This window comes from Chaetodon auriga, chromosome 21, assembly GCF_051107435.1.
Source record: "Chaetodon auriga isolate fChaAug3 chromosome 21, fChaAug3.hap1, whole genome shotgun sequence".
Lineage (NCBI taxonomy): Eukaryota > Metazoa > Chordata > Actinopteri > Chaetodontiformes > Chaetodontidae > Chaetodon > Chaetodon auriga.
Window position 1 is genome coordinate 15,188,615 of NC_135094.1, and position 22,732 is coordinate 15,211,346.

The 22,732-nt window shown below is 42.9% G+C and overlaps 8 non-coding genes across 8 annotated transcripts; 3 read left to right on the forward strand and 5 right to left on the reverse strand.

The window, feature by feature from the left end:
- Positions 1–16,081: 16,081 nt before the first annotated feature.
- On the forward strand, positions 16,082–16,163 carry trnas-aga (transfer RNA serine (anticodon AGA)). Its single transcript has one exon. It is a non-coding gene; the product is annotated as a tRNA-Ser (tRNA).
- Positions 16,164–17,107: 944 nt separating this feature from the next.
- trnas-aga (transfer RNA serine (anticodon AGA)) lies at positions 17,108–17,189 on the forward strand. The gene has a single exon. It is a non-coding gene; the product is annotated as a tRNA-Ser (tRNA).
- Positions 17,190–18,091: 902 nt separating this feature from the next.
- trnag-ucc (transfer RNA glycine (anticodon UCC)) lies at positions 18,092–18,163 on the forward strand. The gene has a single exon. It is a non-coding gene; the product is annotated as a tRNA-Gly (tRNA).
- A 347-nt stretch (positions 18,164–18,510) lies between these two features.
- trnas-uga (transfer RNA serine (anticodon UGA)) lies at positions 18,511–18,592 on the reverse strand. The gene has a single exon. It is a non-coding gene; the product is annotated as a tRNA-Ser (tRNA).
- Positions 18,593–19,132: 540 nt separating this feature from the next.
- trnag-ucc (transfer RNA glycine (anticodon UCC)) lies at positions 19,133–19,204 on the reverse strand. The gene has a single exon. It is a non-coding gene; the product is annotated as a tRNA-Gly (tRNA).
- A 371-nt stretch (positions 19,205–19,575) lies between these two features.
- Positions 19,576–19,657, reverse strand: trnas-aga (transfer RNA serine (anticodon AGA)). The gene has a single exon. It is a non-coding gene; the product is annotated as a tRNA-Ser (tRNA).
- A 585-nt stretch (positions 19,658–20,242) lies between these two features.
- trnas-aga (transfer RNA serine (anticodon AGA)) lies at positions 20,243–20,324 on the reverse strand. The gene has a single exon. It is a non-coding gene; the product is annotated as a tRNA-Ser (tRNA).
- A 557-nt stretch (positions 20,325–20,881) lies between these two features.
- Positions 20,882–20,953, reverse strand: trnaa-ugc (transfer RNA alanine (anticodon UGC)). The gene has a single exon. It is a non-coding gene; the product is annotated as a tRNA-Ala (tRNA).
- Positions 20,954–22,732: the final 1,779 nt, after the last annotated feature.

Here is a 22,732-nt window from a genome sequence, read left to right on the forward strand (position 1 = left end):
ATCTTCACAGGATGTTTTACATTACAATAAAATGATTTTATGAGTAAATATGAACCACGGTGACTTGTTACAATGTCCACCCTGTGCATTTCTAATAATGTCCCTGCATGTCCAGGCCATCTTAGTTTTTTAGATGACCAGGCTGCATGCGGAATGCCCCGACTACCTGCTGGGTGAAACTCGCCATAAGCAACGTGCAAGCCAACGTGCAGACGGCTGTCTCCCTGCCTCCAGTGAGCAGTGAATAAGACATGCTGTGAGTCAGAAAGGCCCAGGTCCAAGAGCCAGGCCTGGGTTTGGTTAAAAGTGCTGGTGGTGAGCCATAAAAGGCCAGGGATAAAACTGAGCAAAGAGGAGGTCTCTCCCCTCCTTTTCATGATTCATGAATGACTAATCTTTAATGTAAGCCTCCTCAAACACAATTTATTTTATTATTCACTCGCTCAGTATGCACCAGCTGGACTTTTGCAGAACCACACCCTTGATCAACTCGGTAGGGGAGGAAAAGGGCTGTGCAGCGCTTGTGTGGTTTGTTGTGGTTTAAAATGTTTGCTGTGGACTAATTTTTCACCCACCACTTTCTCTCTGAGTGGACAACGAAACAAAACATGTGCTAGAGAGCACAACCTGGATTTCCACGGTTCTCCTCCTGTTTCCCATTAGAACGGCGAAATGAAACACTTTCACTGCAGAAATATTTGGAAATGTTGATGTTTAACCAGAATAACTGCATATATCTGCGAAAGTTTCCTCCTTTTTCTTCGAGTTCAAAGGTTTTGTCTTCAAATGTCATGTCATAAGTTCATCCTCATTGGGTACTAACAACAAAGCTGATCACACAGCTTCTTAAGCTTTTTATTTTATTTTTGTGAGCCTCCAATGGCTGAAATGTCCATTTACAGTTGAAATACTCTCTTAATAATCTGCACAGATTTGTCTCTATTAAAGCTGAATTATTCATGACACGTCTCTTTTTGTGGACAAGAGCAATGTGTAAAGCCCAATAAATAAAACATGTGACATAAACATCAAAATGTCATCAAAAGATGAATATATACTAATAAAAAGCAACGTATGCAGTGCAGTTTGTGTGAAACAGAACTTCGTGTGGTGTTCTACAAACCCTTGCTGACAAATATTCAAATACCATTTCCCATGCATGTCAAAAACTGCAGTGCATCCTGGGAAATGTTGCAATCCTACCTTACTAAAGAAAACACAGATAGCAGATAGCACAACTTAAAATGACCAATAAACAAACAACACAAAAAACAGCCATTGTTGGATGTACCTTGCGATTTAGGGCCATCTTGCTCCGTCTCCATGTGTTATTGGGAAATGTAGGAAAACACTAACTTAAGCTGAAGAAGATATGTCAAGGCGAGGCAAATTGGACACCCCAAATATCCACTTTAGAACACTTCATTAGGAAATAGCTGCGAGAATCAAGACATATACAACGGATCCTTCCACTTTTAATTAACCAATTTTGATCTTAAAACCCTGCTCGCTCTAATGTGTTGGCCAGCTTATTTTCTTTGTGTCATGATGAGGATGGTTTTAAATAATTGATTTGGTGGATCCTTTCCTCTCCAGTAAATAGCTTTGTGGAAAAACGAATGGAGGTGCAGCTTCTTCAGTGATAATTTGGAACCAATTACATAGTAATAAATATATACTGTACACCATCAAGTCATTATTGTTTCCTAATTCATAATGCAGCATGATACTTTTAAGCACAGCCTGTGTTCCCTGTGTGTGCTTCCTCTTCCTATATGTGGCAGAGTGTGGATAAACATATAAGCTCCTTACATGAGTGCGAGCACTGTAAATGGTCAAACTTCCCGTCTATGAGCAGTAACGATGGTTACATAACACAACAGGCTCTGAGTGTTTTTTCTTCCTGACACCCACTCACACTGGAAATGATTAACTTCCATATATGGAAAGTGACACTCAACACATAGGCTTTAAATTAACAAGGGATCTTTCTGCACAGCATGAGTAATATCTGAAACATCAACTGCTAATATCTGATTACAAATGTATAAAATAAGTAGAAAGAAAAGGAGGGGAAAGCCAATTTGTGGAATATGTAGCCGCCTAATGCCAAATGCAAAGTAATACACGTTATCAGAGAAAATAGAAAATAAATTAATTCCACTGAGTAATTTTTTATTCAGTTTTAACTCGGGGAGTTTCTTTGATCTGGATAATTTTGATCATGTAGCTGTTTAATCATAAAATAAGCCCTCGTTTTCTTACACGGCCTTTGGTGCTTTACTTAATCTATCAAAAGAGGATTTGAAGCTATTGTTCAGAGCTGGAGCCACATAAATACTGATACAGAATATTTACTCATGTACTAAAAGTATTGTTTGCCAGATAAAATAGCGGTTCATGAACTCTGAGTGTAATGGATATCAGTGCTGAAATTCCTGTGCATGCTCTTACCCAGGAGGATACTTTGTCACTTTGGTTTAAAGTTCTTCCCATGAAGCCAGGCTGCAAAGGTCGAGCCCCGTCTTTCTGACATCATTATTTCCTCGTATGTGCAGAGCGCAAGGGGTTACATGTGGTAACGCTGGTTTCGGAGGGCTGGAGGGGGGACGTCCTCCGCTTGGGGTGGGACCTCAGAGGATGCCCGGCTTCTTTTCCCATGTTCTCCCCAGCCAATGAAAACACTGGAAACCGGCACGTTCCCATCAGCTAAGCCCCGGTGACACTGCGACCCCAGGAAAAGCGTGAGTAAATACCAAAGGCAAGGCCACGGGCTAGGAGGGAGGAGGTGCTGGTGGATGTGGGGGGAGTAAAAGTGCTCTGAAATGTCTCAAACCGAGCCCACTGTGGATGTGGAAGCAGCACCTTTTACCAGCCACCTGTGCTTCATTTGGGCTAAATCTTTCATTAGCCCTTAAAAGCTCATTTATTTTCATTTTCTAATCCCAGCTGTATTGCTTTTCTGGGGCTATTCACCTGTCAGATGCAATTTAATCTGTAAAAAGGTGGCCCTGGTTCAAGACCTGCAGGTGATACAGCCTTTTCTTTTTTCTTCTTTTGTTAAATTCTGCCACAACTTTCCTTCCCATCGTTGTTTCGTCTATGGATTGATCAAATTTTTTGTTCGTCTGCCGCAGCGAGCGTTTAAAACACCACTGATATTGAACGCGTGGAGAAAATAAAGTCAAAATAAGGTGACGTACCCGCGTTGTTTCTGTGTCATGTCTGAGTGACAGCAAGACACAACAGCAGTGCTGTCTGTTATGTTTTCTTTTTTCCTGCATCGGTTATCCGTGTCATTTTCCCCAACTGTGAGTGAAGGATGTTTACCTCAGGAATTTGTTTTTTTCAAGCCAGTCCGCACTGTAGCAAATGGCCAAATAATCATGGGACCGACAAGACCAAAATGACATCCAGATGTTCCCAATTACGCAGCGCCAGCCTCCAGTTTGTTTGTGTTACTACAGTAATGTTGTAATCCACCAAGTCCAAAAGCACACAGACACTGCTGACTGTTTGCAGGCTGTAAATTTAAATGGGATACAGTAATCTCATTCATATGTTGCACTAAGTGTTTCTGTAGATGTGGAGAATATACTGTAGCATAATGCCAACTTGTAGTTTATGCAGAGGCCGTGGCTCTAACATGATTGGAAAGCTTATTATGCTAACTCAATATTTTAGTTATGTGTACATTCAGTATCGGTATGTGAACATTTGAAATTTGACTGCATGCAATCAGTGAACTTAAAACACCAAATCACATGTGTCAGGCTCCTTTGCTGTCAAAAGAAACACCCTGACATTCAGGCTGTACTCTGAATGTCCTGGAGGACATCCTCATTACTCATAAAAACTGTAAATCAGAGATCCTTAAGTGTTTGTCCAAGGGCCAGGATTTTTTTTTTGAAGCAGACACTGTGGGGGCCAGACTTTCAATAAAGTAATGATAATAATAATAATGATTATAACACTGTATTTAGGCCTAATTAGCCTATTATTGTTTAATATTTTTATGAATCTATATCACTATGAACAGACTACTGAAAAACATGGAGAATCCATAGTGATGACTTGATACAAAGTGTTGTTTTTGCCTCTGTTCAACAGGCCCACACAGAGTCAACTGATAGTGAGTTAGGCTGACTGTACCTTCATAAAATTTGTGAACATCAGTTATTTTTGTGTTTCTTTAGGGAATGTGGAGGCTAACACCCCAGGTCAAGTAAGGTAGGGAGTAATCAAATCACAGATGGGACAAAGGTAACAACGTAGGTCACCAGCTGGTTAACTGCCTGTGAGGTCGTTGGAAATTAAATAACATAGGGAGCAATTAAATTACCAAGTTAAATAACCAAGAGCAACACTGTCCTGAAAAAAATCATGAAGAAAGAGAGTACATGAGACCATCAGACACTGAAGATATACTAACTTCTTAGCAATGGTTTAATTTCAGTTTGATTTGAAATATTTCTGAAACACTTCTGCTTCGCGTTGCTTTGCTGCTGGTTACAGTGACCTGAAGTTTCAGGAGAAGGTTTGCAGTCGATATGTGCAGTGAACTCATGGAAGGCGTTTCCTTCCATGAGAACAGGGTCTTCCTCTGGAGCTGCAAACAGGACGGAGTGTTCTCCTCGAGAAAAAAAAACAAAAAAAAAAAGTGCTCGACAATGACTCAGGCCTCTCTTTGAAAACCATAGGGGGATATCCCTGCTCACACTCCTACACAGATCACACCCAGAGCGAATGGAGGAGTGGTGTGTGTGAAAGAGCACACACCCAGGCACAGTATGAGACTATCTGCATGTCCCCACGACTGCTCCATGAATTCATCCGGACTTTTTCCGAGTTCAGCACGGTTTGCTTCAAACTTGTCAACTCTCAAACATTCCCTGTCATCCTTGAGCTGTTTGCCTGAATACATTTGAAAGCTTCCTCCTGATGCAGGGAACAATTAAGTTATCAAATGGACTCAACCATTATGTAAAAGGCGGGTTATATTGCCAACAATTTGAACACTGTCTGCTTCCTGGAAGTACAGACGAAATGTCAGGGGCACAATATTTCAAGGCTATTAACTTGAGTGCTTTTTTATTCAGTCTCATTATTTTTTAAACAGCATAGGAAGTCACGGAAATGTAATATTAATTTTTACACGGCTTTCATTTTCATTCCTATGGAGCTGTTTAAAATTCAGGGACTTTTTTCATGCAGGGAGCAGGAGGGCCGGGGTATTATTCTATAGGTAGCGAGTCAAAGTCACATCTGCGTTGGCTTTCTGGAGGAAAATCGGAGGTGTTGGGTGTTTTGTTGAGTGTGAAGTCATTGTGTATTCTGCGGTAAATGATGTGACAATGGACACGATGCTGGATTGGATCTGACAACGTGGATGGAGAAGCAGGAAGAGGGTGTGTGCATCAAACGGGCAGCTGTCTTGGGGAAAACACGTGCACACACGTAAATACTGGGAGGACAATCCTGCATGTTCTGCTTCAAAACAAACCTTTCGAGGCGTTCACATTCATACATGAACGCATAAAAACATAGAAAACCATGCATAAATTTACGGCCCTATGCGGCAGAGACAGATACAGAGAGTTGAACGAGAGGGAAAGACGGACTGGCAAAGAAAAAGAAGGAGAGATGTTTCATTAAATCTTTATTTTGGAATTTTAAAAAACTAGATAAGACCAATTTTGATGTACGAGAGCTCCCTTATTTAGGCCTAATGAGAATTTTTCAAATGTGGGGAGCCTTATCATGAAAAATGGCTTGAGACCATTAATAGTTTATAGGTTGAGTTAATGATAGAGATGACGTCTAATTGAGCTCTACAGAGCTTTACTATCCGGTGGTCCTTTGCACCAGCACCAGGAATCTCTCTCATTATTTCAAAAAAGGCATGCATAATATACCCCCCACCCCCACCTTTTTCTTTTTTTTTTTTAGGGGAAAGATTAATTTAGGTGCCCAAAAAAAGATCTTGCTCGACTTTCACAAATCATAATGTTTCAGAATCAGAGGAAGGAGTGGAGAAAAGATATATATTATTTAATTCAACGTATAATTCCAATGTAACATCCGAAGAACGGGAGGATCTGAGGAAAAAAATAAGGTCTGCTGTCATCTCTGTTATGATACAGCTGCCATGGAGATCGACTTTCCACATTACTCAAGCGTGCCTCTCCTCCTTGATTTGGGGCTTTGTTGTTCAGCAACTGACCAGTCACTAAACGAATCAGAGCGTGTTGGTAAGGCCACGCTTTCCACTGCGGCTGCATTCGCACACGTGTGCATGCAGAGTTACAGTTGAAGCTTATAAATAGGCATTGCCACATGAACGCGTCATCAGCCTGTTGCTGCGCGTCTGCCAACCAGTCAGTACAGTAAACACCAGGTTACCATGGTAGTAGTCTGAGCGGCTGACAAAACAGGGGAAACAGGAAGGGATTCCCTTTCAGCCCAGTGACAGCCACAGTGTCACGTGGATTCCCATCAACCTTTCCCTGGCAGGGCCGTGGGCTTCCCCCATCTTGCTCAATCGCGCCAACTGGTCGGCGGTGAACCCCCCCCGGAACATGTGGCAGCTCTAATTACCGCGCCACACAGGCCTCGGCTCAGGAAAACCACAAAATGGGGTTATACGGCTGTGTGCTTTTACAGCGCCACCAGGCCAACGCGGTGCACTGTTCGCTGATCTGAGTTGAAAAATGCGCTCAATTATTAATGATTTGTGATTTACAGGCGAGCAAGATTACAAATCCCCCTTCTAAAGAGGTGAAATATGGAGAACTATATATACAGCTCCCAAGTCAGCCTCCAGCTCTCAGACTGAGGGCAGATTTCCAACATGGCAGATGGTGACTGTGAGACAGTCAGTGGAGAGGAAGAGCTGAGCTTAAACTGAAGAGGAAACCAGTGTGTGTGTGTGTGTTTGTTCTCTGGCTAGATCACAGCCCTAAACAGCATTTCATCAATAGCAGAGTGCAGAAATGGAAATAAAACACCCTTCTAACAAGCTCTCACACTCGGCGCTGCTTGTCTTGCGGCTACTGATTCACCCAGGGCGATTTAGATTGATGAGGGAGAAACAAATTGCTGTTATCACATTGTTAGATGTCAAAACGGAGCTGCCCCGTTCCCCATCATTTGTTTTGGGAATAAGGAACATTCTCCCTCTGTTACTAGCTTTTCTATTTTTGGGAGGAAAATAAAACCTCCGTGGACCCTGTTGAGATGGGGGAGGAGATGGAGGCATAAATAGCCTTCCTGTTTGAACTTCAAATAAACACAGCGCACGATGTCACCCAAAGCTTCCTAATTAAGGAGATATATCCGGTTCTAGCAAAGTGACATTTTGACTTGGCAAGGCTGTAAATTTTATGCTAAGCAGTTACCTTTGACTGGAGTTCAAAGAATGCAAAGGATTTGACATTTACTCTCAGAGTGATGACGCTCATCTGTTGCCCTAAAAAGTCGACTTTTGCTTGAAAACGTAACATGATTCCTTTCCGCGCTTCATTTCCATTCTAATGATTCTCAGCCTGCCAAATTTCACAAAATACTTAAAATTCCAGAAATTAACATTGTTTTGTGTAACTTCTGTGCTCAGCAGATCCGTGAGGATGCATATCTGAGCAGGGATCCCCAGCGGGGAACACATTCACCCAAACCTCGCTCAGATCAGTTGGTGAAACCTGCCGCAGCTCCCACAACCGAGGGAATTCCTCTCAGAAATATTTGCTTTTTTGTTCTAGTGAGGAAATGAGGGTGAGAGAGGCGGAGGGAAGTGGGGGGGGGGGGGTGTTGCTGAAATTGAATCACCATGGTAACTTCAATAACATTTCTCTTCCCCTCCCTCCCCCCCTCGCGCAAACACACACACACACACACACACACTAGAGGAAATTAGTTTCAAAACGGAGAAGCCGCTTCAACCGTCATTTTGTTTTTGACGCCTGCCAACCAACAGAGACATCATTGACTTGATAAGGACTTACTGACAGTTTTACTACTCTGCATCATATTACAGCACAGTGAGGCTAGGTGCAGCTGAAATGCTAATGGTTTGCAGGTCTTTGCTGCGAGCAATAAAAGAACATTATGAAAGTATCTTTATGCGCACTCTAACCCAATTCTGTGCTGTTGTAGTTGAATGTACATTCCACTTGCTCTCTCTCTCTCTCTCAGCAGTTTTGCCTAAAGAGGCTTCCTGGGAATCTGGAGATGCTGTCAGAAGCCGGAGGGCCAAATTTGACAGGAATGTGGCTGCAGCAGAAAGACCTACTGTATGAGACTCTTACCGAGGAGCTGCAGATTTCTCTCTTCAAATTTTACAGTGAACCTATACGTCGAAGTGATAATTTAAGGTTATATTGATAAATAAACACAATGATTCAACCAACTGTCGATTCGTGACAGCTTTAATATATCTAAATATGCATGAGTGGAGAGTGAAAAAACATTACAACAGGTGCACTTAACAACAAAGACATAGCTAAAAAGACTCTGCTGATAACCACTTTAGAGCAGCACCGCTCTGTTTTTTAACATTATCAATGGATCAAATGAATGTGTGTAATATGAAAGATGTCGTTCATAGCCACAAACCCACAGAGAACGATCCTCCAACTCTGTAGTTCCTCTCAGCTTTACGGAGCCTGGTAGCTTATTTTAGCGTATTGTCAGTGTGTTATTTTCCAGCTGGCAAACTCTGCTGTCATCAACCCTGTTTCCAACAGGCAGCTGTTTTCACCTGAAAAGCTTCTGATTAAAACACACTGCACTCTACCTGCCCTGTACCAAATGGCAGACAGACAAAAGCAGAAACGCAAAAAAAAAAAAAAAAAAACCTCCAACATGCCATCACACATCTCAGCCTGACTGCAGGTCCTCAGCTTGCAGCACATTTCTGGTGTTTCAATAAAACATGGAGGAGACAACAGGCAGCTGTAAATGACATGCTTGTCTGTGGCCCTCCACTGTGCAACACCTTCAGGATTCCTCATAATGGTCAGCTCCCCATGTCTCCGGCCGTCATTTCTTCCATGTGCCACTGGACAGTTAAGCCTAAAGATACCTGACACCATATGTTTCCCAGTGCAGTAATGACTGCTCCTAACACTGCTTTTATGGCAGCCTGCCTCTGGAGGCTCAGTGAGCACGGACATGTCCAGGTCTCAATTAGAGGTGCTCGAAGCGGCCTGCCTCGCTTACCAGAAGCAGCTTTTACACCATTAACACCTCTGTGCTGCTGTATGTATTCACCTTGTGCTGCAATATTAAAAAATGCATGCAGGCTGCAGTTTGAAATTTACAACAAAATCCATGAGGGGCACTGAGAAGAAAGAGGCATGAGCAGGAGGAGATGAGCAGCGGAGTGAGGACAGAGAGCAAAGAGGAGAGAACACTGAGAGAAGCAGAATGAGAGAGACAGAGATGAAGACGCAGAGAGAGAGAGACGAGGGAGACCAAAGGCATGTGGAGTTCACCATCACTTTGCTTGGCTGCACTGTGATTAAAGAGAAGAGTCCCTGGAGAGAGAGGCGGCTCTAGGCCTGCCCAGTCAGTTCTCTCGCTCCCTTGATCTCCTGCGTGTCGCCCACAGAAACACGCCGCCAAACCTTCAGGAAGGGCTCCTTTTATTGCGCTGGTTCCCCCATCGGCTCCAAAGAATCTGCAAAGCAAGCACAGATTGTCCTGGCGCAAGCTCCTCTCAATTTAGAGGAAGGAGGTCTGCCTTGGATGAGCTGCTGCCTAGATCCTGAAGAAGTTTTTGATGTTTTAATGAAGATATCTCCCACATTTCTAAAAGCGTCTTGTTACACATGAACTTGTCAACCTCTGAGATTAGGTAAAAAGAGAATTTTTGGTGAGTGATTTTCCAGAAAGTTCATGCTAAAAAAAAAGGGGGGAAAAAAAGTGAAAATATGCCTACTAAATCGTCATTAATCCCTTCAGGGGGCTCTACCCTCATTTGATTGAAGTGCCTATTCTTTCAGAAAAATTGATAATCAGAACCTGGTAGCCAGGAAAGGAGAGACGGGAAAAGAAAATGTCGCCCTCAATCTTAATTAAATTCTCCATTCTGTGGCGGTGGGCTGATCGGTCTGTCATGGGCCTGGTCCCTCCCTTGACCTTTTTTCCTCTGGTCAAGTGACCTTCACTCCCTGTCTGTGGAACGTCTGACAAGGAAGGAAAGCGCCTGAGGGGGGTGAGGGAAGAAAGGCCGTGACATTACACACATTCATAAGGCGCCGCTGCCTGGATAATTATACCGATACTCACTTAACATGCATTGCAGGCAAGCCTATCGTTTATCAGCCGCATGACCTCTAGCGAAGGATCTCTTCCTCTGATCTGTCTAATTATTCAGGGGTTTTTTTTCCTTCCCTTCGTCGCTTCCTTTCTGCCATTAGTAGCAAACGGAAAAAAACCTTTGTGTGCAATCTAAAAACAAGTCAAAGTTGTAAACATCACAGCTGGCTGGCAGGGGGAATTTCGGAAGTGATTCACTGATGTTTTGTGCAAGATTTAAATTAATTCCAGTTGGCCCACAGCTATTTTGTATTATTTCTTCCCAATAAAAATACACGTATCCTTTTCTTCAGTTCTCATGCCTGTGGCCCAATTGGAACTCTGTGGGGGGTTTATGTCACTCTGAATTTGTTAGAGATGTGGGAAAGTGAATCTTCCTAAATCTGGTTAGCTTGTCCTACACGTGGAGCAGCTGCTGTCCGAACAACCAGTCGCATTTAATGACTGTACAGAAACATGAATGGAGCACAATTATGGCCTTGAACGGTTTGAACTAGGGTTTCTTTTATTGTAAAGCTGGAGTGTGGGACATTTACATATAAATGAACGTCCCTCACATTCTATTTAATAGTTGTTGAGGCATTTTACTCTTAACCAAAAATGTTAACCTCATGCTGGCACAAAAGGAAAAGTGAGGAGAACACCAGAGATGTTAGAATATATCCTCTGGGAGCCATAAATGTCTGTGTAAAATTTTGTGCCAATCCATCTGGTAGATCTTTCAGTTTAGACCTAAGTGGTGGCCCGCTCTATGGATTGCCATCTATAGAGCCATGCGTGGCACTGTGACACTGAGCATGATGAGTGCCTCCATCTCAACCACCTTTCTGCAAAAAGACTAGAACGTGATGTATAACTGTAGAAAATGGTGAACAAATGTTTTTTTTTTTTTGCTGCCTTAATCGACCTTTAGATGTTTCTCATTCTTGGCAGGGACACAGAGAACATGCAGTGGAGACTGCAGGAAACAGCCAAACAGTCTGAAAGGGAGAACTGTATGTAATATAGTACGTGCCACAAACCCGCTGCTGATATTTCTGGGTCACTTATCTGCAGGGAGCTGGTTGCACTGTTCTAACCTGTCAGCTTATTATGTAACACACTGGCCTACTTTGCCCTATATGCTGTCTGTAATTTTCCACTCAGCCTATGTATTCCATGGGTTACCTATGAATGCAGGTGAAACTGACAGGATTTGCAGCAGGAATTTCTCAGTTAAAGTGCTCAGTTTGCAGATGAAACAGCATGAAGAAAAGCCGAGCTAACAGTGTCAGAGCCTAACTCTGTCCATTTTCACTTTATCCGAGGCCTGGCAGCTTTCACTGTATTTACTTTATAGAGCAGCTTATGTAGACAGGCAGCTGGTTGACAAGGAGAACACAAAGAAGGGCTAAAGCAAAAACCATGAGAGCATCAAAAGTCGGGAAAAGCATGACTGTAGATACTCTTTATCTTTTTACCAACAGGCCTCACTGCAGATCATCTGGCTGCTTTCAGGGTTAAAGGACCATGACAGTAGTTTTGCATGATTCAATGCAAATCACAGATGCTTTACATCACAGCTAAACATGCTGCTGTTTGAATTCAAACCTATTTTACACTGCATTACCATGCAACAATAATCACCAAACAATCAACAAATAATCAACAGGAAGTGTGATGTTGCTAGGGAGACAGCGAGTTAGCTGGAACACCAGAGTATTCTGTTTTTTTCTTTTACTCTACCGTAGTTTACATTTTGACAAATCTGCCCAGAGTGCTCGAGTCATGCTGCATGTGTTACGCAGCACTTCCTGTTTGTGGTGTGACCACAAGTTACTTTTCATACTGCAGAAAAAGTCAAGCTTTGCTGAGTTTGAGGAAAGATACGAAGTTATACAGAGCTGTTTCATATTTATAGATGTTATCCTCAGCCCCTCATGTCCAATAATCCACAACCAACTACAATCTATATGTTAAAAAAAGGGCACACGTCCAGTGAGACTATGAATCTGTGCATCAGTGTGCAGATTTATGCAGAATTTACACTGATATGTATGCTGTCTGGCACCTTTTTCTCCAGTAAATCCTGGCCAGACGGATGAAACAGAAATGATGTGCATCTGACATTTGAAACATGAAGCATCGATAAAAACACGCTGTATAAAATACCATAAAATGAGTAGCTATTAGTATGTGTTAAGCCTCCAAGTTTAAGATTTCCTGTTGTTGTTAGATCTGTTTTGCTGTTTCAACCAAGTTTGCATCCAAGCTTGTTGCCAGTTTGAATAGGAGTGATCGTATTCATCATATTGATTATCCTCTACTGCTCTAATTGAGATTCAGCATCAGAAAATGTGTGTTTTATTATTGTATGTTCTAAATATTTGGTTTACATCCTGTACATGTATTCATGCAGGCATACATATGCTGACCAAGCCCCCCACATTCATTTCACTGATTCCAGCAGGATGCGATACCATCATTGAATTCTGGTTTAAGTGTGATTTTCTTATGTAATATGTGCCAATTGGATGCTAAGGATTGCGGAGCCATAACAGTGGTATGGTTCCTTTTGCCCATTAGCTAGTTAGGACTGGTTAATTAATGGGGAAGTTGACACCCTGGTAACTTGAGGTTAGTTATTAGAGATATGATTAGAAGAAATGACTATAATGGAGACAGAGTTTAGGGATTGAGTGAGAAACTTGCAAGAATCCCCCCTCTTAGTCAATACCAAAGAGAGACAGAGTGCCTTTCATATCCCTAATGGAAAGGTTACCTCACTGTGGGAGTTCCCCATAACACTCAAGATACAGCACTAAGACACAAAATACATTTTAGCCTATAGCCCCCGGGAAGCCATTAAACACACATTCTGGGACATGGATATTAAAAAAGTGAAAAATTACCAGTGCAGCAACATCGGAGAGAGGGAGTGCCTCAGTCATGATATCATATCCATCTCATACAGCAGGGTGGATTTCCCTTTTTTGGCAAGATGCTAAGTGATAAGAAAATATGGACATGTGAGTGGAGACGGCTGGGAAATGAAGGCTCGATCAAATGTGTGGATGACGGTGGCGGAGAAAAAAAAAGCAAATATTTGCAGCTCTATAAATCATGAGATTTGAACTGTGCACAAAAAGCCATCCATCACAGCGAGAAAAGGCCTCGTTGGGGTTGAAAGGTCAAAGGGCTGAGTTATGTTAGAAGGTCTCTCCACTCCCAGGGGACAAATTTGACCGGTCCCCGAGTGAGACGAGACGGGGGTAAGCCATTGCTTTTGTCTGCCAGAACTCGACCTATGGGTTTCCAGTCTGTTGCTATTGACCATCTACCCGGAAAAAAAGGCTGAGCGCAAATGGCCCCGGCGTAACCCCTTAGCTGCTCTCAATCCTTCATCCTGAGTGATAGCTCTCTCTGCCGCATCAAGTCTTTTAATCCACACTCACTGTACTGCCTCACTTATATGTCAAAGTGAAAAAGTTGCACTATGACACTTTCCTGGTTCTTCACAGCTTCTTGGTCAATATTTCTCATCAGGTGGGGGGAGACAAACGACCTCCAGATCATTGACCTTGTCGTGGTTATTGGCAAGAGGAGACAATGGCAGAATCTAAAGTCCCCAAAGTTCAATTTATGTCCTGTGTTTCGCATTCAGCCGTTAAATATGTCACTGTTACTGCCACTTAATTAGATCATTCCTGGAAGCGCTCCTAAAACTGGTGTCCACGTATAACGACTGAAATGCTGCAGCAGACAATTAGAAAATTTCCAAAATTTGTAAATGACACAAACCGTGTTAACATAAGCTGGCATGTAAAGGGTGATTTAAAAATTAATGAGCCTTTAAATTTTAATTCCAAATGCGATCCCAATCTCGCCATGAAGCGCTATCTCAGTGAAACATGGCGTGAACGAAGCGCAGATAGCACCCGTGCGGTGGTGAGGAGGCAGAGGCGATGTGACAGAATTTGCATGCTGCTATCCAGGAAAATATTAACCAGAAAGGAGGTTTTAATGAAGCGCTGATACCCTAATGAATGCCGCTCACAATTCCCCCCCTTTTTCGCATGAGCCTCTCTGGAGAAGTGGCCTTGAATTCTGATGCATGATGATACTGTAACCGCATCACCGAGAGCTCCCTTGAAGGATTCCTCCCGTGTCAAAAGCCTCCTCCTCCGCATGCAGAGCCAACAGTCTGGGGGGCTATGGGGCAGGTTGTGCTTAATCAGCATTTCAAAGCCACTCCACTGTCAATTATCCGAGGCTGCGTTCCCTCCAGTCTGCGCACAGGTCAATGTGTGGAACGTCTGAGGATGACATCACCCTCCCTGGGAGTCTGTTGTAGACACGGCTGGAGAGGGAAAGCAACACAAAGAGAGCTTGATTTCTACATCTTGTATTTTCTATTTCTCTGATCACTTTGCTGTGAAAATCCTCCACGTTGACTGTTCGCCATAAAGGGGCGCCTTCGGTCCGACAGTCACCCTGGGAGGCATTCATGTGTAGAATGCAATTTAAAATTCCATCACTCAGTGTGAAGTTATGTTTTATATTTTTTCCATTAGCTCCAGATGTCACGAATACCATATGTAAAATTGTTTTGCATTTGTTATGCACACAGAGGGGACAATCTGTATGCTTTGCTGCCAGACTGTAGCATAATTCACTACTCACCCCATTGACTACTGAATATGAAACATGTGCTCAGTATCAAGCCACTTCTGTCACTGGGCCAGTGGAGTGTAGCTGGCATGCCAGAGTTTTCTCGAGACTTGTAAAAAGGCAGACTTTATGGTTTCAAACGGTCATATTAAGACAGTAAATCTCATGCATTAAAGGCAACAGAGTGGTGACACTGCTTGGTAATGTCCATACAAGCTTCTCTGTTCTCAGCTTTCAGCAGCTTCTGGATAGATCATCTCTTTCTATAGGTTTGCTGTGTGGCAGCTTTAGTTTGGGCTGGGTCCCTTAAATGATTTGCTCATTCCAAGTCAGATGTAAGCCAGACAGGGTGCAGCAGCTCTGAGAAAAATCCTCCCAACTTCACTCTGCAAAGGTGGTTATGACAAAAGATATGCTGAAACGCTACCAGGCATTATGGGCTCACACTGGGCAGGTTGAGATTTAGTTATACAAATAGAGCTGCTCTGGAGGTAGGAAGTAATTTCACTCGTTAAAGTTAGACATCAGTGGGCTCTACATGTGGTCTGTTAGCCAAAATTCTGCTTAAATTCTGAGGATAAAACATGTTATTTTCTTTAATTTATGCCAATGTTATTTATTACCTTGTCCAGTTTAACCGACCAGTTAAACACCCTTTTTTCCCCCCATCCTACATGCTTTACACACCCATCTCCAGGTGATTCATCTTCACAGGTTGCTGGACAGGTGAAATATAGTCTACACTTACGTCACTGCGTCAGTGACAGAACTGAACCAGTTCTGAACCAGATTAAAATGGACCTTATTCCATCCGGTGGAGCACCTCCTCAATTCATAAGTAATTTCAGGGTTCTGTACATAATGTCTTCCTGTTTTGACTGCTATTTTAACAGAAGGCATTCCTAAAATTCTAGCCCATCACAAGTGAAAATCAGTCCAACCAAGATATAGAAATAGTGACACACACACACGTCAGGTTTTCATCACTTTTGGAGACATGATTTACATGAAGGGGACCTGCATTTTGTCTCCACATCTATGGCGAGTCCCCACAATGTGACTGAGTAAACAGATGTATGTGGACACACACACATAAAAAATGGCTAGACTTGTGGTTGTCGTGGCCGAGTGGTTAAGGCGATGGACTAGAAATCCATTGGGGTCTCCCCGCGCAGGTTCGAATCCTGCCGACAACGACTGTTTTTTACATGAATTTACTCACTACCACTTTAGTCGTGCAGCCACATCAATACCATGAAGTTCTTGAGACTCCTCACCAGTCAGGAGATCATTCACTTGGATGAATAGTGAAATATCTGCAGGAGTAAAGCTGTGAATCCAGATGCCTTCTGCTCAAGATGTTCTTGACTTCATAGCTCTTCAGTCACTTTTTTTAGTCTGTTAAGAAGATACTAGTTACAGATATGTTGAACTTCAGCTCCTTCATTCTGTCATACTCTCCTCCTCCGCTTCCAGTCAAATTCACACACACAGTTCTAAACATGAAAATGCATTATTTTTCCCATTAGTTGTGCTTGGATCACCTGCCTCATACCAGTGGAGTTACCTTTCACCATCTCCATACCCTGCCTGGTCCTCATGCAAGCAGAGTCGCTTACCACCACCCTCATATCCTGCCTCGTCCTTGTACCAGCAGAGTTACCTACCACCAGCTCCATACCCTGGCTGGTGCCTGCAGCCACCACCACCTCCCTCTCAGTAATACCACCCTTCAGCCTCATATCATCAGTACAATATACCACCTCCAGTACCAACACCAACAGCATTATTATCAGATCAGCCGTCAGTCCACTTGAATCATCACGGAAATTAAAAAGCAGTACCTGAAGACCAGGAGCATGTAGAAAGAGGGGAGCTACCATTATCAGTGTAGAACATGTGGTCATAGACAGATGAAGGGAAAGTGGTACAGTCCAGCATCTGGACAGACCATCATAGAATGGAAAGCAGCTCTTAGCAAGCAGTAAAAGTTGTCTTTGAGAATGAGAATCAGGCAAATGACTTACTAGCTTGGCAAGTCCCCACAATGTGACTGTGTAAACAGATTTATGTCCCCACAATGTAAGCAATACTTGGACACACACACGCACACACACGGATAAAAGTGGGTAGTCTCGTGGTTGTCGTGGCCGAGTGGTTAAGGCGATGGACTAGAAATCCATTGGGGTCTCCCCGCGCAGGTTCGAATCCTGCCGACAACGTCTGTTTTCACATGAATTTACTCACTACCACTTTAGCTGTGCAGCCACAACAATCCCATGAAGTTCCTGAGACTCCTCACCAGTCAGGAGATCATTCACTTGGATGAATAGTGAAATATTTACAGGAGTTAAGTTGTGAATCCAGATGCCTTCTACTCAGTGCTTCAAGATGTCCTTGTCATAGCTGTTTGGTCACTTAGCTTTTTTCACAGTCTGTTAAGAAGATATTCGTTTCAGATATGTTGAACTTCATCCCTCTCTTCTCTTCAGCTCCTTCATTCTTTCACACTCTCCTCTTCCTTGTTCAGTCAAATTCACACACTGATGAAAACTCCTGCCTTCCAAGCAGTTGACCTGGGTTGGATTCTCAGCCATCGCATGTTGTCTTTGTTTGACAGAGATGTGTGCATGTAGCAGTCCAGTTACAAACATTTTTCTCAGCTCATTTCACCTTTACCAAAGACAAAGGAGGAGAAGAAGAAGAAGAAAAAGAAGACAACACAAGCAGAGCAAAAATGACAGATATGCTGTATCAGTATGCCCTGGGCAAGTACTGGTTTACCACGGGGAAGAAGCTGGGGGGCAAGAGATGGAAGGCTGCCATGCATTGACGCCTGTCCATTGACTCCTATATACAACCACCAAGTCCATGAATATCAAATCTTTGGTAAAAACAAATCTCTGCAAATGTGGACATCAAAAGGTAATTGATAATTGTATATAATTTAGATATTTTAATTCAATGGCAGTTGTCCGCACCACAGTGTCAGTACTTGCCTGGTAAAACTTCATCCCTCTCTTCGCTTCAGCCTCTTCATTCTTTCACACACTCCTCCTCTTCTTCATCCAGTCAAATTCTGATGAAAATTGCTGAGTTAGCAGCCAAATTGCCTTTTGTCACAGCGATGGTGGTATAGTGGTAAGCATAGCTGCCTTCCAAGCAGTTGACCCGGGTTCGATTCCCGGCCATCGCATGTTGTCTTTCTTTAATAGACATTTGTGCATCCACCTTTTACAGACCTTAATGTCATCAATGTGTAGCTCAGATGTCCAAAAGTCATTTTCCAGAGGGGTTTGTAGCAAAGCTTTTCGTGGGTCTTTCCTATTAGGTTGCCTTACATTGTACAGGTACTTAAGAGATTGTGAAAAAAGTTAAGTGACCAAACAGCTATGAAGTGAAGAACAACTTGAAGCACTGAGTGGACGCCAATTATTCATCCAAGTGAATGATCTCCTGACTGGTGAGGAGTCTCAGGAACTTCATGGGATTGTTGTGGCTGCACGGCTAAAGTGGTAGTGAGTAAATTCATGTGAAAACAGTCGTTGTCGGCAGGATTCGAACCTGCGCGGGGAGACCCCAATGGATTTCAAGTCCATCGCCTTAACCACTCGGCCACGACAACCACAAGACTACCCACTTTTATGCGTGTGTGTGCGTGTGTGTGTCCAAGTATTGCTTACATTGTGGGGACATTAATCTGTTTACACAGTCACATTGTGGGGACTTGCCAAGCTAGTAAGTCATGTGCCTGATTCTCTTTCTCAAAGACAACTTTTACTGCTTGCTAAGAGCTGCTTTCCATTCTATGATGGTCTGTCCAGATGCTGGACTGTACCACTTTCCCTCCATCTGTCTATGACCACATGTTCTACACTGATAATGGTAGCTTGTGGGTCAACATTGTGATATATCCCTCCTATAACCCACCTCCACCATTGCGTCATAGGGTTCTTATGAGGACTTACAGGTACCCTATAGTACTTGTGCAATGTAAAGGCAACCTAATTGGAGAGACCAATTAAAAGCTTTGCTACAAACCCCTCTGGAAAATGACTTTTGGACATCAGAGCTGCACATTGATGTCATGAAAGCCTGTAAAAGGTAAAATGGGCTCAGACAAATGGTTGTAACATGTACACATCACTGTCTAACAGAGACAGCATGCGATGGCTGGGAATCGAACCCAGGTCAACTGCTTGGAAGGCGGCTATGCTTACCACTATACCATCATCGCTGTGGACAAAGGTGACTTGGCTGCAACTCAGGAGTTTTCATCAGTGTGTGAATTTGGATCAGGAAGAAGAGAGTGTGAAAGAATGAAGGAGCTGAAGAGAAGAGAGGGATGAAGTTTGACGTATCAATAACTAATAATAAAAATTTTCTTAACAGACTGTGAAAAAAGTTAAGTGACAAAACAGCTATGAAGACAAGAACATCTTGAAATACTGAGTGGAAGGTATCTGGATTCACAGCTTTACTCCTGCAGATATTTCACTATTCATCCAAGTGAATGATCTCCTGACTGGTGAGGAGTCTCAGGAACTTCATGGGATTGTTGTGGCTGCACGACTAAAGTGGTAGTGAGTAAATTCATGTGAAAACAGTCGTTGTCGGCAGGATTCGAACCTGCGCGGGGAGACCCCAATGGATTTCTAGTCCATCGCCTTAACCACTCGGCCACGACAACCACAACAGCCCTCCTTTTGATGTGTGTGTTTGTGCATGTATTAGTCACATTGTGGGGACATACGTCTGTTTACACAGTCACATGCCAAATTCACTTGCCAAGCTAGTAAGTAATTTGCTTAACTCTGGTTGTGACCAGTGTATATTGTACTGATGATATGAGGCTGAAGGGTGGAATTACTGAGAGGGAGGTGGCGGTGGCTGCAGGGAGCAGCCAGGGTATGGAGCTGGTGGTAGGGAACTCTGCCGGGATGAGAACAAGGCAGGTGATCCAAGCACAACTAATTGGAAAAATAATGCATTTACATGTTTAGACATTTAAAACTGTATGTGAATTTGACTGGAAGAGGAGGAGGACAGTGTGAAAGAATGGAGGAGCTGAAGAGAAGAGTTCAACATATCTGTAACTAATATCATGTACAGACTGAAAAAAGCTTAGTGACCCAACAGCTCTGAACCACTTGCTGAGTGGAAGGCACCTGACATCACAGCTTAACTGGTGACATTTCACTATTCATCAGAGTGAACCTAGTCACTAACTATAGCTGTGATTGTTTCTGAGTCCGGCAACCCACATGGAAATAGTCGTTGTCGGCAGGATTTGAACCTGCGCGGGGAGACCCCAATGGATTTCTAGTCCATCGCCTTAACCACTCGGCCACGACAACCACATGTGCTTCTGTTTTTATGTGTGTGTGTGTCCATGTATTACTCTCATTGTGGGGACTCACCATACTTGTGGGGACAAAAGGTCCCCTTAATGTACATCATTAAATTTCAGGGTGTAGACTTGGGTTAGGGTTAGGCAAGTAGTGGTTGTGGTTAGGGTAAGTCTCCAGGACATGGATGGAATAAGGTCCATTTTAAACTGGTGAAGATCTCCCCAACATTAGCTGCTTGTTTGTACAGTCAAGACTTAACCAGTGTAAATTTAAATTGTTCTGATTTGAAATGTTAAACTGATTTGCACTTCACCAATGTTTAGTTGTAGCCCTAACATGGTGCATCATCAGTCATTTCACGTAAAGAAGCCATTAACTGAAAGACTTTCTGTGGTCAGTAAGAAGGTCTCATTATTTGCACTTGTCATTAGTTCAGATTTTATAGTAACAAAAGAATTCATAGAAACAGCCAGGAAGGGACAAGGATTTCATGTACTTTGACCTGACTAATTGTTGGAGCTTAGTCTCTTTCCTGCATGGTAACAGTCAACATTAAAGTCCCATGGAGATGCCGGGGATTGAACCCGGGGCCTCATACATGCAAAGCATGCGCTCTACCACTGAGCTACATCCCCTGGATGTTCTTGCATCGCACAAGTAACACCACACGCCAATATGGATACATTATTCAGAAGCATGCAGCAGTTTAGATCCACTGTACCTGTACTTACTTAATCTCCTGGACAAATAGGAAAAACATGGAGAATAGAAGAGTGTAGTTTAACACTAACTAACTAACATTAACTACACAGACTGTGCTGCATAAAAAATGAATGACTGAACAACAAACAGAACAACTTTACAGAGCTGTAAAATCTTGTCTCAAAGTAATACAAACCACTGTGCAATGGTTTGGTGTCTGATAGGCCTTCACAGTCACCTTACCCAAACTGGATTTCCCTATTGGTATCACAGCATCTCACAAGTCTCACCAGCGTAGAAATATGCCCATACCAACACACACCAACCCTTTACATTGTTTAGATTACCTAGTTAGAAACAAACTGTTTAAGGTTTAACTTAAGCAACAGTTTTATTCCCACATGACAACATTCATCTATTCTACTTAATAATTTATTCTTTCATTATTTTTTAAAAAATATTATTCTTTCTATTATTTTCTGGTAAATGTCTTTATGTACTATTGACTCACACACATTCACACAAGGCATTTCGTCCCTCAAGTTAAACTTTTACCACATGTGATGAAATACAGATATGCTCTACTTGTTGGTGCCATAATAAAAAATAAAAGATCTCAATGACACATAAGACCATTTATTTAGCATAAGTCTTGCATAGCCCCTAAATGTGCAGCCAAACTTCGGCATGCCGTGGCACCAACCAGATGATATATGGACCGCAAACTGTATTTACCATCTAAATTGCTTCTCCACAATGCCGAGATGATGACAAAGATTAATCGGGCAAAGACCTAAATCTTCCCCCCCTTCAATATGGTGGCACATCTCAGGCCACACATTTCCAACTTAAAGGCAGCATTTGTATTCCTGAGGAGCATCTTCTCCCGCCTGCTTTATGATATTACCGCCAGGAGACTGCAAGCAGGGGCCTCGTCTCCATGTGTGGGCTCCAATTCAACCATCATCCATTTCCTCCACTATCTTTTTATCATTACACAGTCTAATAAATGTGCTGTGTGCTCTGTGATGCTGCATCATACATCAGACAAAGTGACCGGGTCAGTGCATTGCCAACCACCAAGGTTACCCTCTCTTCCTCTCACTTTCACCTGCTGTTACCAAGAGAGGGAGAATATTTTTCATCTTCTGTCAGTTGGAAATATTCTCTGACAAAGTAATAACCTCTTCCACGTCCCCTTTGAATGTCTAACAATGTGGCTTCTAAAAGAAACGACAAAGGTGTACAAGCCACAGGGGTTGCATCGTGGTTGTTTTGATCCAGCAGGTCGCCATTGACAAGTGCACTTCAATCGAAGCAGCAGGTTGTTCTTCCCACTGTGGCTGCTTTCTACCAGGTTATGAGAGGATTCTTTCGTTGCCCACATCAAACACATACAGCATAATATCACAGTGTTGTGGTGCTTGAATGTGTGTGTGAGTGTGAAGGTATCCGTGTTGAGGTGCGCTGTGCAACCTGCATGCTCTCCTGCAGATGGAGGATTAAAGAACTTTCAAACTGGAGGCCAGCCAGTACATTTTGGTTTACCATAGCGCCTTGGCAGAGCACACACAAATACACACAGTTGGTCATTTCAGCGTGTGATTGTGTGATTTTTCAACACATGTGATCCCGGCTTGGCAGCGCATGTCCGGCTGTCTCCCAGCGATCACTCATCTGAGGCGAGAAAATCAGCAGTGCCCCCAGAAAAC